The 19,536-nt window shown below is 40.6% G+C and overlaps 1 protein-coding gene across 3 annotated transcripts in view; it reads left to right on the top strand.

Annotated features, from left to right (window-relative positions):
* The window catches only part of myom1b (myomesin 1b), a 196,277-nt gene that overhangs the window by 33,233 nt on the left and 143,508 nt on the right, over positions 1-19,536 (top strand). The gene's annotated exons all lie outside the window — the stretch shown is intronic.

Below are 19,536 nucleotides of genomic sequence, written 5' to 3'. Positions count from 1 at the left end.
CCCTCCAAGCTGCTTTAATGCCAAAGTATATGCCCAGAATTATTTCTGGGCTCTTATTTGAGTGAGAACATGCACTTGATTGAGAACAGCTCCTTCTGTGCTGTTTAGTGGCAAATGTAATGTAAATCAATTTTACATACCCTTGGGTTCATGATAATTAGTCCTGAGATACCAATTCAAAAGATTCAACATGGTATTGGTGTCAGCAATTGTACTTTATTAAAGCAAATCAGATAAAATCATTTTGTGGTGCTTGGTTGCATGTGATATGGCTGCCTGGGCCGAGCTGCAATCTCTGGGACAAACTTCTCTGCATCATCAATGTCCCAGTTTTTTTACTTGGACCAGCTGGTGAGTCGTGAATGGTCCCTCTAGTGGTCTGTTCCCTATTGCTCATTTATCTCAACCTCTCACCCAGTGGTTCTCAACCTTTTTCTTTCCCCTCACCTACCACTTTAAGTATTCCCTATGCCATAGGTGTTCTGTGATTAGTAAGGGATTGCTTAAGGTGGTGTGTGGGTGGAAATAAAAAGTTTGAAAACCACTGATTTAATCATTCCTAATTGACTCGTTATGTGCATGGTTTCATAACTCCAAAGAAAATGGGCCAATGACAATTTTTCTCCAGCAAAATATTTCAGTAACAATTGGGTCTAGAGCAGTGATTCTCAACCTTCCCTCCCCACTCAAATACCACCTTAAGCAATCCTCATTCATCACAGAGCACCAAAATCATAGGGATTACTTAAAGTGCTATGTGAATGGAAAGAAAAAGGTTGAGAACCACGGCTCTAGACTAAACAGTCTGTTTTAAGTCTTTTCCATCTTGGTTCCAGAGTTGTATCAATTTTACACTGCAGATTGATTTGTCAATCAATTACAGTGAAAACCTTCTGTCCTTTGTGAATCCTTGAAAAGCATCTGGCCCAGACGGTGTATCTGTCAATGTCCTTAAAATCTGTGCAAACCAACTGGCTGGAGCTGGTGCAGAAATTTTCCACATCTTTTTACAATGGTCTGAGGTCCCTATCCGCTTTAAAAGGACATCCATCATTCTGGTGACTAAGAAGAGCAAAGTGACATGCCAGAATGGCTTTTGGCTGGTGGCCCTTATGTCTACTGTGATGAACTGCTTTGAGAGGTTGATTATCGAGAGCATCTACCCCTATCTCAGGACAGACTTCTTGATGCTATATCTCTGGACTTCCACTCTGCATTAGATTATGTGGACAACAAGAACACCTATGTAAGGCTGATGTTCATTGAACGCTCAGCGTTCAACATCATCATACCACCAAAACCTGCGACTAAAAGATCGGGAAATTTGTTCATCCCTCTTCAACTGTACCCCTGACTCCATCACCAGCAGACTCCAATCAGCTACATCACCTCCTCCAGGCTAACTATCAACACAGGGGCACAGCAAAACTGAAGGCTTAGTCCTCTTCTCTCTTCCCTGAACACTTATGATTCCAGAGCTAGGTTTGACTCAAATTCAATCTATAAATTTGTTGATAACACAATAGTTGTTGGTGGATTTACTTTGAAAAGATGAGTTAGAATACAGGATGGAGATTGAGAATCTGTTTGGGTTATAACAGAACAATCTTGGTCTCAATCTTGCTAACAAACTTGGAGCTTTTTGTTAATTTTAGGAAGGGGAGGTCAAGGGACCTTATATCTGTCTGCATTGAGGGCACGATGGCAGAGAGAGTCAGAATCTCCAAGTTCCAGGTCCTCTCCTGGAACCAGCACGAGGGCCACCATCAAGGCACTCAAATGCCGCTATTTTCTCTGAGGAGATTTTTCAAGTCATCCAATACTCAATCAGCCTTCTACAGGTACAAAGAGGAATGTATGCTGACTGGCTGCATCTCAGCCTGGTTTGGTAATTAAAGTGCCCAAGAACTCAGAAAGCTGCATAAGATTCATCACAGGCTTCGACATCCCATCTATTGAATGCATCCATGTGAGGTGTTACCTCAAAAGGAAGTCAACATCATTACCCTCATCATGACCTCTCCCATACAGAATATTTTCAATCTATCTATTGTATTTATTTTCTCTCTGATTTAATATATATTATTGTAGGTTTTTTTTAATGAAGTACACATTTGGCTGCTGCAAATAAGAATGGTGGTGCATATGTATATTGTACGATGTATATGACAATAAACTCATTAACAATGTTATCAAGGCCAGGTAACTGTCATCCCCTTAGCTCGTCAACCCAGGACATGACAATGGTACCTTTAACCCTTAATCACTTCGAAGGAATAAATGGAATCATTCTTGAGGCTCATAGTGAATATAAAAGGTGAATGGAGATATAGTGGATTTGACATTGGTCTCATGATCAGAGATGATTCACCTTGATGAAGCCCATGACATTATCCATTCCAAAGAGTAAAAACAATCTGCTGAAGTAATACAAAGGATTGAGCAGTGTCTGTGGGAGAAGCAGAATTGTTGATGTTTCAGATCAGAACCCTTAAATCTAAGAGCAGATAGTTTGCCCCAGACTTGTAGAGGCAGAGATCTTTTCTGCCTTGTATGTTAAGACTTTACAAAGGACTGCCCTGGAGCTTCTCTACATAGAATTGGGACCAAAAAGCATCAGTCCGATGTAATCCAGAGCTTCCAGTTGTCTGTAACTTTAATTCTTTATTCCAGTTCCTCTCTGAACTTACTGTATATGGCCTCTGTATTGCTCCAACAAAGCTCAACATAAGTTTGAGGAATAACATCTCATCTTTTCACTTGGTACATTACAATCTTCAGATTTCAGATTTTCAGATTTCAGATTTATTGTCAGAGTACATACATGTCATCACATACAACCTTGAGATTCTATTTTCTGCGGGTGATGCAAACTCAATATACACAATGTATACATGTAAACAAATAAACTGTAAACAAGACAAATGTAAACAAATTGACTGTGCAATACAGAGAGAATTTAAAAAAACTCAATTACGTGCAAAAGTAAGAGTCCTTAAATGAGTCCCTGATTTAGTTTATTGTTAAGGAGTCTGAGGGGTAGCAGCTGTTTCTGAACCTGGCAGTGTGAGTCTTGTAGCACCGATACTTCTTTCCTGATGGCAGCAGTGAGAATAGATCATGTGCTGGGTGGTAAGGATCCTTGCAGATTGCTGCTGCTCTCTGACAGCAGTGTTCCTGCAGATGTTCTTGATAGTGGGGAGGGTTTTGTCTGTGATGTCCTGGGCTGTGTCCATTACCTGTTGGAGGCCTTTACACTCAAGGGTATTGGTGCCCCCATGCCAGACCCTGATGCAGTTGGTCAGCACACTTTCCACTACACTTCTGTATAAATTTGCCAGGGTTTTTGATGTCATACCAAACCTCTGCAAACTCCTGAGGAAGTAGAGGAGATCAAGACTTATTATTGAATCAACAGTCTCCAAATAATCATTAATTTGTCTTTTATCTCCCATTGTCAAGATTCCTCATTCCTGGTTTTCTATCTCCTTGTCAGCATTTCAGATTTTATTCATCTCCTCCAAGTTATCTCCTTTTCTCAGGTGGCAACACCATTACCAAATCAACATTTTTGGTTGTGGGCCACATAAAAAAAAAGGGGTAATGGATCAAACAATATTAAGTCGGCAGTTTTCAACCAGTTATACTGCAAGAAAAACTAGAAAACTGTGTGATAGAAATTTTTTTTAAAATCAAAATAACTATACTACACTGTTGAACAGTTCAACTATTGACACTACATCAATTTACTGATGTGCTCACATATTACAATTGATATTTCTGTATCTGCTCCTCCTAAATTTAATTTAATTGAATACAATAAAATTCTTTAAAACACTCATTCAAAAAGCAGTGCAAAATAAAAAGCTGGGTGCAAAATTAGAACTGGAGAAAAGGCAGTCTCCAACATTCCTCCACAACTCTCAGTGAATTGCTTTATCAGAACAGATTCATGACATTGCAGTTCATGGCCCAAGTGTCCACCTTAATGATTATAATATAATGTGTAAATCTGTAGATAAGCTATTAAAGGTAACAGATTCCTTGCAAATCAAACAAACACACTTCCCTTGTCTTCTGTGAAAAAGTTCTAATTTTCCCACCATGTCTGATTTTTGGCACTCCCTTGCTATTTTCCATTTCTTTGCTTCTGTCATGTTTAATCAATTGAAGTGATTTTTTTAACTGAGGTAAACATTTTCATCGATTAGTTACATTTCAACATTTGGTCTAGTGCAATGGTTTTTAAACTGCCCCCTCTAAAATCACATTCTACCTTAAGCAATCCTTATGCTCTGTGATTGGTAACGGATTGCTTAAGTTGCTCTGTGAGCGGGGAGGGAAGGTTGAGAATCACTGCTCTAGACCCAATTGTCACCGAAATACTTTTGGCTTGAGAAAAATTGTCATTGGCCCATTTCTTCTGGAGATATGAAACCGTGCACATAATGAGTCGATTGGGTACAATTAAAACAGTGGTTTTCAAACCTTTTTCTTTCCATTCACATACCACTTTAAGCAATCCCTTACTAATCACAGAGCACTTATGGGATAGGGATTGCTTAGGGTGGCATGTGACTTTAGGTGGGCAGTTTGAAAACCATTGGTCTAGAGGTCATTCAAAATGGCAGTAACATCTAGTTGTTATGATCTGCCATTTTTCAGTAACATTTTATTTGTGTGGGTCTGTCCCTTTAATAGAACAGATTTAACAAACCTTGCAGATTTTGGAAAGTGACTGTGAACTAGCAGCAGGCTTCAAAGACAGCATGTTCTAAAAATTGATACATTTGCAGTATGAAGGGAAGCAGCCCTAGGGAAGCCAGGTGCAGAGACCATGTGGCCAGCTTATTGAAAAGACAGTGGATCATTTGCTCAGGTGGCCAATTTAAGAAGGCAGCACAAGAGTAAAGAGCTCTTCGACCTCCTTTGTGGGAATGAGAAACCGACGGCCTTATTGGCCTCATAGTCAAATTGTCAGATATCCTCCTGTTAGTTATTGAGGAATAAGAAGACCACTTCATGACCAAAAGGAGTGAAGGTCACTTTTTGTTTGGTGAGGAAGGCAAATGCTATGTTGGCATTCATCGCAAGAGGATTTGAGTACAGGAGTACAGAGATCCTACTACAGCTGTACAGGGTCTTGGTGAGACCACATCTGGAGTAGTGTGTGCACTTTTGGTTTCCTTATCTTAAGAATGATACCAGGGATGGAAGGACTTGCATATGAAGAAAGGTTGGATAGACTAGGCTTGTATTCTCTGGAATTTAGAAGATTGAGGGGGGATCTTATAGAAACATATAAAATTCTTAAGGGATTAGACAGACTAGATGCAGGTAGATTGTTTCCAATGCTGGGAAAAACTAGAACCGGGGCCACAGTTTAAGGGGAAAGTTTTTTAGGACTGAGATGAGGAAAAATTACTTCTCTCAGTGGGTAGTGGATCTATGGAATTCTTTGCCACAGGAAGTAGTTGAGGCCAGTTCCTTGTCAATATTTAAGAGTGGCTAAGGGGATCAAGGGGTATGGTGAGAAGGCAGGAACCAGGTACTGATCAGCCATTATCATATTGAATGGTGGTGTAGGCTTGAAGGGCCAAATGGCCTACTCCTGCACCTACTTTTCTATGTTTCTATGTCCCACGAAAAGGGTTCTCCTTGCAGAAGAAATACTGCCCTTGGATGGTGACCAGAGCAAGAGTCACTTGAGTTTGGCTGACCCACGGAAAGGGTTCTGGAAGCTTCATGAGCATCACTTGCTTTGTGCCCCAAACATCAAAGAAAAGGGAAATTTTATTTGGCCCTCATCTACAAAGAACATTTCGTTGAAGCACCTCAACAAGGGTTTTGTGAGTTAATCAACATTCTATCACTCCGGTGTCTTTCACCCACTTTATTAACTGCTCCTTTCATCTATGGCCTGTGTGTCTGATCCATCTAAGGCCTGTGTGTCTCAATCATCTAAAACATGTGTGTCACATCAATTACAAGTTCATGTGTCATCACTGAATTTCCGAAACTGAACTTTGAACTGCCTTCCGAGAATTGGGCCTTGAGCTATAGTAGCTTGGGGTATTCCCCACACACACACCAGTATATTCAAACTCATTTGGGGCTTAAATTAAGTAAGTGTAGATAAATTTAGTTAAGTTTAGATAAGTGTAAATAAATTAGATGAAGTGTTATATCATTGTTAATTAATAATTAAATATATTCTTTTAAATATAGCACCGCCTGGGTTCATTTCATCGCTGCTGCCTGGTATGTTACATGGTGTTGAAACTAAGTACAATGTAGGTGCAGTGCAAGTTATTGTTCTAACTGGCCACTTAAAATGGGCAACAGGCCTCAGTTGGCCTGGGAGCTGTCATTTGGCCACTCCTGGCCTATATCATTCAATCTCTCTAGTTTTCACCTTTCTACTTAGCTGCAGTCACTGGAAATCTGAAGCTAAAAATAGAAAACACTCCAAATGCTCAACAGGCCAGGCAGCATTTATGGAAAGAGAAACCAAATTAAAGTTTCAGGTCAAAGACATATCAACAGAACTAGAAATGAGAAAAAACAAGTTAAATTTCAAGTCGCAAAGAAGATGGGAGAGGGACGAAGAGACAAAGAGAATATATCTGACAGGGTGATTGATAGTGATAAGCTGTTGATGAAATTATCTTCAGTGAGATTCTACCATCATATATATATTGCCCAGGACCATTCTCTTTGCAGCCTATGGTCTTCTCTTTCGTCTCCACCAATTATTTCCCTTCTCATTTGTAATCATAGGATAGGCAACACTCAGCCTCTTTCCTTGCCACTATACAGAAACCTAGACAATCTGTCCTGATAAAGCAATTCACTTTGGTGTTCACATTGTGTATTTCTCTACAATGAAGAATCCAGATTTAGGTTAGGGGACCACTTCATGGAATGCCCACATTTCAGCCAGTTGACTGGGACTTTCGTTATGCTTCCAACTCCCACTCTGCTGTTTCTCAAGCTATGTTGAAATGAGGCCTAATGTAAGCTTGGGCAACAGCACTTCATCTCCCATCTGGACACATTGGAACCTTTTGGACTCTAATATTGAGTTCAGCAACTTAAGGTAACTCACTTTCTCTGTAACAGACCTGGCCATTTCTGTGGTGGGTCATCCATCTATTCAGTTTTCTTTCTGTACTTGCACAACCTGACCTGCTGGGCATTTCCTATAGTTTTGTATTTCTTATCACTTTTGTGTTTATTTGGGTTTTTTTTTCCCTCTCTAAGTACCCTAATTAACTTATCAACCAAATTATTTAATCAACAGAGTGATCAGTCCCCTCCCTTTATCCAAAATGTATCCCATCACTTCCCCATACGCTCTGCAACTTAATACTAATTATCTCCCCCCCCCCCCCCCCCACCATGCTGATGAAACCTTAACTCTGTTCCTCTGTTTGCAGGTGCTGAGTGACTTGTATGTTTTCAACATTTTCTGCTTTTCTTTCAAATACCATCCCTTTAATTCTCACAGCTCCTTATATTTTCTCTACCCGTAAAACTGTTATATTTTATATTTTTGTGTGTTCTAAAAAAAAAACAAATTAAAAATAGGGAAAATGCTGGTGCTACCCAGCAGGTGAACTGACGTTTGAGGAGAAATGTTTTAATGTTTCAGACAGCTGACTGTTCATTAAAACTGATGCTAACCTGAAATGCTAACAGTTTCGCTCTCCTGACCTGCTGAGTATTCCAGTATTTTCTGTGCTTATCACTGATTGCCAGCATCGGCCAAGTTTTGCCTTTTCCAAGTTCTGACAACCAATTGTGTTCATTTATTCAATTTTTAGGATCTGGATATCACTGGTAAGTCCAGGTTTATCGTCCTTCTGTAACTATCCTTGAGAAGGCAGCAAATTTTTCAGACACTGCAATACTTCTGGTGAAGATATTCACATGATACATGACACTGGGAAGGGAATTCTAGGGTTAATAGTGAAGGATTGACAATATATTTTTCAACCAAATCAACTTTGCACCAAGCTTGACTAAGAGCAATATGCAACCATTCCTTCTTGTGGGCTTTTGCAATGATCAAGCCAGGATTATAGACCCAATTAATGGTCATGTGATGAAAACAGCGCAGGATGCCTGCAACAACAACAAAGGGTATGGAAGGTGCCTATTTTTCTGCGCATGTTAGCTCCGCCCTGGAATTCATCCAGATGGGCCATTCTGCATATTGTTGAATAGGTGATCCCACACCCCAAGAAACTTGAGTCCTGGACTTCTTTTCCAAGACAGGATAATGTGCAACTGGAAGGGGAACCTGCTGATGGTGGAATCCCTTGTCCTACCTGCTGTTAGAGGTCACAGGCTTGAGAGGTGCTGTTGGCTGAATGGTAGGTGAGTAACTGCTGTGGATTTTAAAGGGTAAACATGATAGAACAGATGGAGTGGATGAACATTTAGGATGGTGGATGGGATAGCAATTAGGTAGGTTTGACCTGAATGTTAATAAATTCTCTTAACTCTCAGCTAAGTTGACCTTGAAAATGAGGGAAAGATTTTCAAGAGTCATTGGTCCAAGATACCCAACTTTTGACCTGCTTTTGTAGTCTGGTCTACTTGAACTTCTGGTCACTATTGACCCCTGACGATGGTAGGGTCTCGGTGATGGCAATACCTTTGATTATCAAGGGGTGGAGATTATACACCCTCTTGCCAGACATGGTTATTGTACGGCACTTTTATGACATACAGCACGGTAACAGGCTCTTCTGGCCCACAAGCCCATGCTGCCCAGATACCCCAATTAACCTACAACCTCTGTTCTTTTTTTTGAAGAATGGGAGGAAACCCATGCGGACACAGGGAGAATGTACACCTCACAGACAGCACTGGATTTGAACCCAGGTTGCTGCTGCTATAATAGTATTGTGCTCACTGCTCGGCTAACTGTGCCGTCCCACTTAATAATTACGAATGGAATTGAACATCGCGTGATTTGAACTAGTTGAAAGTTTGATGTTAAGTCTATGATCTTAAGTGGTGATACTGATATGCTTAAACAATTAATGTGGTATTTTTAGAAAAAAGTGTAAGTGAGAGCTAACCCTGGTAATCTTCCCTATTCTTTCTGTTATAAATAGTTCAGCAAATTCCCTTTTAGTCTCCAGTTGTCACTTGTTTCCATTTGGACTACTGTCATTTTTTTTTTCTGTCTGCAAATAAACATTCTATCGTTAAGCTGTGATCTTGCCCGGCAGTTGCATTAAAACAATTGCAAGTTGAATGGACCTTATTTAATCCTTCTGTAAATAAAATCCTTCCCTATATCAAAACTGTGTTTAAATTCCTTGCCTTTGAGACCTACCAAACCTGTAACCATAAAGGCATTTTATTATGTCAAAATAACATTTTAACATTGTGTGATATCTCCATCTGGAATATAAAATCTGAAACATTGATTCTCCACAGATGCTGCCAGACCTGTTGTGTATTCCCATCATGTTTTCTATTTTCAGTAGTTATACCACAGAAATGTCTATTGAATATCATATCATAGAGGCATTTGGTCATACAGCATGGACAAGGCCCTTCAGCCCAACTAGTCCATGCTGACTAAAATGATATACTGGGCTAATTCCATTAGCCTGCACTTGGTCCACATCCTTTAAGCCCATTTTATCCATAAATCCGTCAAAATGATTTTTGAATATTGTTATTATTCCCAGTTCTACAGTTTTCTCAGACATCTCATTCCAGATGCCAACCACCCTCTGAGTGAAAAGGTTGCCTCTTGGATCCCTCTTAACTCTTTCCCCTCTCACCTTAAACCTATGCCCTCTGGTTCTAGAATCATCTCTCCTGGGAAAAAGGCTGTGAGCATTTACTTTGTCTATTCTGCTCCTCATTATAGAAACCTTTATAAGATAACCCCCTCCACCTCCTTTACTCTAGGGCTGTGGTTCCCAACCTTTTTCCTTCCACTCACATACCACTTTAAGTAATCCCTATATCATAGGTGCTCTGTGATTAGTAAGGGATTGCTTAAGGTGGTACGTGGATGGAAAGAAAAAGTTTGAAAACCACTGCTTGAATTGTACCTAATAAACTCGTTATGTGCATGGTTTCATAACTCCAAAGGAAATAGGCCAATGACAATTTTCCTCAAGCAAAATATTTCAGTAACAGTCCCTTCCCACCCACATACCACTTTAAGCAATCTCTTACTAATCACAGAGCACCGATGGCATAGGGATTACTTAAAGTGGCATGTGAGTAGAAAGAAAAAGGTTGAGAACCACTGCTCTAGAGCATAAAGACGCAGCCTATCCAACCTCTCCCTATATAACTCAATGCCACCAGTCCAAGTAACATCTGGGTGAATCCTTTCTGCACTCTTATAGCTGGACAACCAGAATTGCAAATATTCTAAGTGTGTTCTCACCAATGCCATGTACAGCTTGGATGATGAGGCCCAACTTTTGTACTCTGTACGCTGCCCAAAGAAGGACAGCATGCCAAAAGGCCTTCTTCACCAACTTGTCCACACGTAACCCTGGACTCTCTGTTCTACAGCACTCCGTGGGGCCCCACCATTCACTGTGTAAGTCCTGCCCTGGATTGACTTACAAAATGCAACACCACACATTTGTTACGAGTTACATTTCATTTGCTATTCCTTGACCCGCCTTCCCAACTGATCCTTCCTCACTCTCAGTGACGTTCCCCCTGTTTTTCAGTTGATTTTTATTTGTGTGGAATTGTTCCTTAAAAAGAGAACAGATTGAACAAACCTTGCAGATATTGCAAAGTGACTGTGAAAGGGCTGCAGCTTTGGAAGACAGCGTGTTCTTAACCTGATAGATTTGCCCATTCAGAGCCAGCTCTCCAGTGCATGACGTCCTGTTTTGCGGAAACTGCCAAAATGTTTGGCCTGAAAGTCAGCCTGAAGAAAACTGAGGTCTTCCATCAGCCAGCTCCCCACCATGACTACCAGCCCCCCCACCCCCCCACATCTCCATCAGGCACACAGAACTTAAAATGGTCAACCAGTTTACCTACCTCGGCTGCACCATTTCATCAGATGCAAGGATTAACAACGAGATAGACAACAGACTCGCCAAAGCAAATAGCACCTTTGGAAGGCTACACAAAAGAGTCTGGAAAAACAACCACATGAAGAAACACACAAAGATCAGCGTGTACAGAGCCGTTGTCATACCCACACTCCTGTTCGGCTCCGAATCATGGGTCCTCTACCGGCATCAACTACGGCTCCTAGAACGCTTCCATCAGCGCTGTCTCTGCTCCATCCTCAACATTCATTGGAATGACTTCATCACCAACATCAAAGTACTCGAGCTGGCAGAGTCTGCAAGCATCGAATCCATGCTGCTGAAGACCCAACTGCGCTGGGTGGGTCACGTCTCCAGATGGAGGACCATCGCCTTCCCAAGATCGTGTTATATGGCGAGCTCTCCACTGGCCACCGAGACAGAGGTGCACCAAAGAAGAGGTACAAGGACTACTTAAAGAAATCTCTTGGTGCCTGCCACATTGACCACTGCCAGTGGGCTGATATCGCCTCCAACCGTACATCTTGGCGCTTCATAGTTCGGCGGGCAGCAACCTCTTTGAAGAAGACCGCAGAGCCCACCTCACTGACAAAAGACAAAGGAGGAAAAACCCAACACCCAACCCCAACCAACCAATTTTCCCTTGCAACCGCTGCAACCGTGCCTGCCTGTCCCGCATCGGACTTGTCAGTCACCAACGAGCCTGCAGTAGACGTGGACATACCCCTCCATAAATCTTCGTCCGTGAAGCCAAGCCAAAGAAAAAGAAGATTTGCAAAAACCCTTGGAGAAGCCCTGAAATAGAGATCATGTGACCAGCTTCTTTGAAAAGGCAGTGCACAGCCTGTTCATGAGGTCTTTTGAAGGAAGCAGCACAAGAGTAAAGAGCTTTTCAACCTCCTTTGTGGGAATGAAAACCCTACTTGGCCTCATTGGGTGGTTATAGACAGAATTGTCAGAATTCCTCCTTTTGCTTACAGAGGAATGAGAGACCACTTCTACTGACCCACACAAATATGCAAAGGAAGTACTGCACTCCACTTCGACTGACCCATGAAAAGGGTTCTAGTTGCTGAAGAAGACACTTGTCTAAAAAGGACATATCTCTGAAGCACCGCAGGCAGGGGTCATGAGTAATCAATATTCTGTCACCCCTGCTCTCTTTCAACCACTTCAGGAACTGCTAACTCCATCTAAGGCTTGCGTGCTTCAACCATCTAAGGCCTGCATGTCTCACCATTTAAAGCCTGTGTGGTGCATCAATCTCAAGCCCTCATATCATCACCAAGTTTCTGAACTTTTACCTTGGAACTGGCTTCCCAGAGAATTGGACGGACAGTGGGTCAACAGGGCGGGCGGTGATTGCGGCCTGGCGGATGAGAATGCTGCCCAAAAAAATAAAAATAAAAAAAAGAAGAAAAAAAGAAAAAAAAGAAAAAAAAATGGAGTTGGCTTACCAGATTGAGCCTTGATCTGTACCAACTTGGGTATTCCACACACACACTGATTTATTCGCACATAGTTAAAGTTAGATAATTGTATATCAATTTAGTTAAATTCAGATAAGTTAGTTAAATTAGAGTAGGTGTTATGTAATTATTCATTAATAATTAAAAATATTATTTGAACCATCTGGGCTAATCTTTATTGCTGTTGTCATGTGCATAACAAAATTGGGGGCTCTTCGTCCGGGATCACAACAAATTGAGAGCTGAGTGATCAATTAATTTACAAGTTGATTGATTAGAATTTCTTTTCAAGCAAAATTAAAGGCTTGTGTGTGGAACGATAGCAGCGATGGATGTTGATAAGTTTCTGGGATCACCCACTGTTGCAGTTTTGCTGGGGCAAGAAAGAGTGAGTTGTTGAATATTGCATAAAAGTTGGAATTTGCGGTGGTAAAACCAGCAATGAAAAAGGCAGTGGGAAATTATAGGGTTCTATTGTGAAGGAGAAAAGTTTAGAATAGTAAATGCAGAGAGGAGAGAGGAAAAAAGAGAATTAGAAAAAGATTAGTGGAGGCAAAGAGGAAAGAGAGAGAGAGAGAGAAAAAGAAGAAAATGAATTAGAAGAACTTCAATTCCAAAGGCAGCTAGATTTTTGCTGTGTGGTGTGCTGTTAGCCAGAATCAGACACACACAAAGATAAAGACTGTACAACAGGCTTTAATCCACAAAGACTTCCACAGAGCCAGGCTGGCTGTGGCTACAGCAACTCTGAGTGAGGCCTTGGGAGGCTGGCGCAGGCTTATATCCTGGAGGGTGATTGACACCCGACCGGGTGGAGCTTGATCCATTTAGGCCGACTGATTGACCGTCGGCCAGGTGTTGTCCTGTCCCTTTACACTCCTGCAGGTACAGAGGTTGCCCCCTGCAGTAGGTTGGTGGTGTACTACCACAAGCTGTTGCAGAGAGGAGAGTGAGAGAGAGAGAGAGAGAGAGAGAGAGAGAGAGAGAGAGAGAGAGGGAACAAAACCAGTTTGAGATAGAATTAGAAAAACTTAGGTATGCGATATCGGAAGCTAAGAGACAAAGGCTGTCTGAGAGAGAAAAACTTTGATTAGATAACCTTATAGCTGCAGTGAGACTAAGGAGATTTGAGAAAGGATTGGAACCTTGGTATGAATCTGCTGAAGTAACGGTTGAACATGTTGTAACCCACAGGATTAAGTTCATGCCAAGTGGAGCCTTTCAGAGGGTGAATTTCTGTCAAGTAAAACCTTCCAGAAGGATAATGTGGAATGTTCACTAAGTTAAAAAACATATCGGGAATTAGTGCTGAGGTAAAGATAAAAGGAAGCAGGGAAAGGAAAAACCTTTGCGTCCCCTATAGTATTACCATGTGATAGTGAATTGTCCTGTGTTAAGGAGAAAGAGAGAAAAGGAGGCAGTGCCAGTTGCCTGTATTCAAAATGTTTTAAAAAACCTGGAAACAAAGAGAGTTGTAGACCTGCTGGTAATATTAAGGAATTTGAGTGTTTTGTGTCAGAGAGTTTGGTTTTATTGGAGGAAGTGTCACCACAAGTGACAATCAGCCAGTTATTGGGGAAATCAAGACAGATACAAATATATATCTGGTCTGTACAAATGGTTTGGGCCATAGTTCTGATGGCAACCTTGAGAGTAAGGACTCATCGTTGTCCAGAGTTTGTGGTGGGGAAAAACAGAGATCCTGATTGTGATGAGGTGAGAGAGGAGCCTCTCTCTGAGGAGAAAATTAAGGAAGTGACACTTTGAGATATTAAAGTTAAGACTGCGTCAATAACTTTTGGAAAGCTACCCACTTTGTGTGCTTTGCCTGAGGAGATTTGGTCCGATCAGGGGAACAATTCCATGTCAGGATTATTTTAGCAGTTAGCTTGTAGAGTGGGAGCTAACCAGATCATATCACCTGAACATCCTCCAGCATCTCAAGGGGCCTTGGAGAGGTTCCATTTGACTATCAAATCTGGGATGTGGACCTATTATGTGGAGCATGAGAAGGACTGGGATGAGAGTGTCCAATGGCTTTTATTTGCAGAATGAGAGTCAGTAAAAGAGTCATTGGGTGTTAAGCATTTTTGACTTGGAGTTTGGACAGAAAGTTAAAGGACCTTTGGGGTTGTTGAAGGAACAATGGGTTAATGAAGATGACCAGTTGAAATTGGTAGATTATGTCTCAAAATTTAAAAATCGTTTGCAGGAAGTCTGTGAATTGGCCCAAGTGAAACTATTTGACAAACTCTCAAAGGCCAACCTTACTGTTAATTTGATGAAGAGTGAATTTGGCCATGCTACTGTGACTTACCTCAGTTGTGTTGTTGGTCAGGTTGGCCCCTATCCCGTTCAGACAGTTTCCAAGTTCCCCATTCCCATGGGTAAGAAAACAATTGGGAGATTTTTGGGAATGGCTGGGTGGTTCAGAAAGTTCTATAAACATTTTTTTTGTAGATTGCCTTTCAAGAGGTTAAGTTTACAGTGTTACTGAGAAATGCATATTTAGCTGTATTATGTCATGTAACGTATTATTTCAAATATAGTGGTTTGCAATTAAAATTTTGCTCTTACAGCTCAAAATGTTCTTTTATGGTGGAAGGTGTGACATTCTCCCCATTTTTCCAGTTCATTTTTAGAGTAAATGTTATATAATTGTTGATTAATAATTAAAAATATATTTTTTTAAAAATAAAACTGTGTCTGGGCTAATCTGTATCACTGCTGTCGTGTATGCAACATTATCCTTAAAATCATTGATTTTAGTTTCAGCACATCCACGGATTTACTAATCATGTCAAATACATTGCCATCCAAATCATTAAAAGAGATGACAAACAACAGTGGGCTCAGTACAGACCCTTATGGTGACAGGCCTCCGATCATTAAAAACATCCTTTCACTACTGCCCTTTGCCTCTTTCCTCCAAGCCAGTTTTGAATCCAATGGGCCAACTCACCTTGGATCCCACATAATTTAGCCTTCTGGGCTCATCTGCCTTGTGGCATCTGGTCAAAGGTGGTATCTGATCAAGTCCATATATATAAAGTCCATGGCTCTACCCTTATCAATCCTCATCAAAAACCTACCTGATTCATGAGAAATGATCTACCCTCCATAAATTAATTTCCATGACCTTTAATCAGTCCCTGGCTATCCAAATATCCCTCAGAATCCCCTCCAGCAATTTTCCCATCACTAACATCAAACATGCACTGGCAATTGCCTGGCTTGTCTTTGCTGCCCTTTTTATCCAAAAGCACATCATTAGACATTCTCGTCTTCTGGCATTTCACCCAAGAAAAGTCAAGTGTAGAAGATGAAAGTGTGAAAGGGTAAGACAGAAATATGAAGAATATCTGTAACAAGATGTAAAACAGGAACGATTACAATGAATTGTTGATAGGTCAAGGAAAAAGAAAGCAATGATAAGGAACAAAAATCTAGTGGAAGTCTAAGTACAGAATATTAATTGCACATCGGAGAAGTTATTTCATGTTAAATGATGTTTTGAAATTATTGGAAAATTGCAGGAATTTCTAGCAGTAACTTTAAAAAAAGTTATTAATTCAGAGTCAGTGGATTAGACATCATGCTGCAGCTTTAATTAGGTGCTGGCATACTGATTATGTTTCAGTAATTTGTCCAACTTTCCTTTTGAGAACTCTCCTACTGCCGAGTCTCTGCCACTCAAGCAATAGTAATTGAAAGGTCAAATGGGATACGTTTCATATTAACATTGGTAAACCTTTCCAGGTATTTTCATCTTTCACTAGACATGGTATGTATTTTTTTCAAATTATATGACTTACTCTTTCTTGTAATAAACTTTTTTTCTACTCTGCCTTGTTTTTTTGCACACAAATAATTTGATCAGGCATGTTTTCAATGACGGGGGTCTATGGAAATTAAAACTGGGTGTGTGGCATTTCTGTTAATAGAATATTGAACTATGTTTTGATAATGTGATACACTTTATTGTCATTATACTGGAAAACCAGCCAATGAAACATGATTAATAGAATACAATTAAAAAAAGCCCCACAACAAATCATATGCAATAAGACTGCAATATTCTAAAATAAATTGTAAAAAAAATGACTGATTTTGAAATATAAGTGCAGCACTGCTCAACACCGTGAATTGGTATTTTCACGGCTTCATGAAAAAAGCTCTTTTTAAGTTTGATAGTTCTTGAGTGAAGGCTCCTCTAGCGTTGTCCAATGGTGGGAGAGTAATTAGTTCATGGTTAGGGTGTGTTGCGTCTTTCATGATATTTCTCATCCTGTCCAAACATTGTCCCCTATAGAAAGATTCGATGGTAGACAATTACATTCCAACAATCCATTGGGCAGTTTTCACTACCCACTGGAGTGTCTTCCTATCTTGGGCAGAACAATTCCCTACCACACTGAAATACTATATGTCAGCACACTCTCAGTAGTACATCTATAGAAATCCAAATCTGGTGTGGAGGTGTAACTTTCTCACACATCTCAAAAAATAAAGATGTTGTTGTGCCTTTTTGATCAACATTGATGAACTCAAAGACCACGTGAGGTCATCAGAGATATGGACCCCCAGGAATTTGAAGCTCTGTAACCGCTCCACCACCACTCCATTGTTGTAAATCGGGACGTGCGTGTGGCTTCCTGTCTGTTTAAAATCCACATGGTCTCTTTTGTCTTCTGAGTATTGAGTAACAAATTGTTCTCAGCACACCACAAGGCTAGGTGCTGTAGCTCACCCCTATAGGCCATTTCATTGTCCCTTGTGATTAGACTGACCACCATGGTGTCACCTGAGAACTTTATAATTAAGTTTGAGTTGTTTATTGGAACGCAGTCGAAGGTAAAGATGAAATACAAAAGGGGGCTCAACATGCAACCCTGAGGTTTTCCAGTATTCAAGGTGATACTGGAGGATAAAAAAATATTGCCTAATATTAGGTTTGATAGTAAGGAAATCCAGAATCCATTTATAAATGGATGAGCTGATCGTCACCCAACCATACAACCTGAGCATGGTCCATGCTCAAAACCACATAATACACAAAGATCAGATAAATAATAACATGAAATATTTATAAGTATTTGGGATGATTTTCAAAGTTACAAGATACTGTTTATCAGTCTCACAGCCTGTGGGAAGAAGCTATTCCCAGCCTGGCAGTCCTGGTTTTGATGCTCCTGTCCCTCCTCCTTGATTGCAGTGGGTTGAAGATACTGTGCATTGGATGGAAAGGGTCTTCTATAATTCCTTGAGCACTCCCAACAGATTTCAGTTATTGAGGAAAGGGAGACCCTGGTGATCCTCTCAGCTGTTTTTATATGATTCTCTGTATGGAGCTCTGGTCTGATGCTTTACAGCTACTTGTTTAATGCCATTAATAAATGAAAAATCAATTGTACACTTTTCAATGGCTTGCAAGGTAACAATTATGAGCCTCCAGCTAACACAAGAAATGATTAGATGTGGGAAGGCCTTCATCAGCAAGGTTCTTCTCAGAGTACCAGGCACACATTGTTTCAGGAGAATGCTGTCATGGTATCATTATCTTTAAAAAGACTACAACAGTTGTAAAAATAACTAGGACAATAAATGCATATTTTGGAGTGTCACCAGAATTTAAAAAAAAGTGAAGTCTAATGATGCTTGGTGAAGTCCTCATTTGTGTAGGATTAGAAGACGGCTACCAGGGAAGAGTGGAACTTCACAGACCTGAATGTGGGTGAGCAAACAAAGTTAAACAAAGAGGGGTTAAACAAGAGTTAAAGAGTCCTGTCAAAGAGCTCAGACCTGAAAAATTGGTTACACTTGATGCTCTGTGACCTGCTGAGTTTCTCCAGCACTTTAATGTATTGCAAATAATTGCTAGAGGCACTCAGCAGGTCAGTCAACATCCATGGGCAGAAATGGTCAGTCAACATTTCGAGTTGAAACTGTGCATCCTTGTGTTGTTTTCTTTTCTGATCCTTTTCTCAGAAATGCTGAAATTGTTTCCCATGACAGAACTCAAAACACATTGCTTGTTTCAATAGTCTGGTGCCAGGCATACAGAGGATTCTATTTGTACATGATCAAAGCCTCAGCGCAGGGGATGTTGGCTGAGAACTCTTTCCAGTGGATTTGGATTATTTAGTTAAGGCAGTACTTGTCTGTTTCTCCAGTGCTTTGGGGTATTTCCTGTAAATTGCTAATGTCTAGGACAAGAAAGGTGGAAATCTCTGCTGTTTGATAGATTGAGCTTTGCAGCCCATTTGACATCTTTGAAAACTGTTTCCTGATCCAATATTAGGCTGAGCTCCAAGTCATAATTCCTTCAGTGAGGCGCATGAGTGGATTGGCCCAACACAGAAACCCTTCACGAACTCTCTCCTGACATACAATTCCTGTTCAGGAATACTCATTCAAATGAATAATTATAGGTTTGGCTCATTTATTGTTGCAGAGGTAGCACAAATTCAAGCTGAGCTGATTTGACTGCAAAGAGAACATAGAATAACACAGAATAAATCCATTTCGAAATAAAAGACACTTGATATTTTCAAAATATACAAGTATATTTCCCTCAATGTTGCATTCATTTTAAAGTGTATCCTTATTTTAAAGAAATGATTTTAACTTCTTTGTATGCTCTATATTGTGCCAATTTTGTTGAAATAGATAATTTCAGGAAATGATATGCTGTAGTGGCTACTACGTTAGACCTACTGAAATAATACAAAAAAACACACACTAGACTAGTCAACTGATTTAATCAGGGTTTACAGGCTTCTTTTATATATACTTCATGACCCGGGCTCTACGAGACAAGGTGGGACGTCACTATGAGATTGCTGCCGATCCACGGGACCGGCAGGTTTAAATTTAGCCTTGTAAGTGTCCTGCGCCTTTCGGCAGGAGACTCAACAGCTCAACGTGCCATTCCTCGGCACTCAGCATCTCTTGTGTGGGCTCCTGGTGAGTAGGCAGATGCTTGCATTATGGTTCCGCATGCCCGC

Source organism: Narcine bancroftii, chromosome 2, assembly GCF_036971445.1.
Source record: "Narcine bancroftii isolate sNarBan1 chromosome 2, sNarBan1.hap1, whole genome shotgun sequence".
Lineage (NCBI taxonomy): Eukaryota > Metazoa > Chordata > Chondrichthyes > Torpediniformes > Narcinidae > Narcine > Narcine bancroftii.
This window is presented reverse-complemented; position numbering and strand designations above follow the sequence as displayed.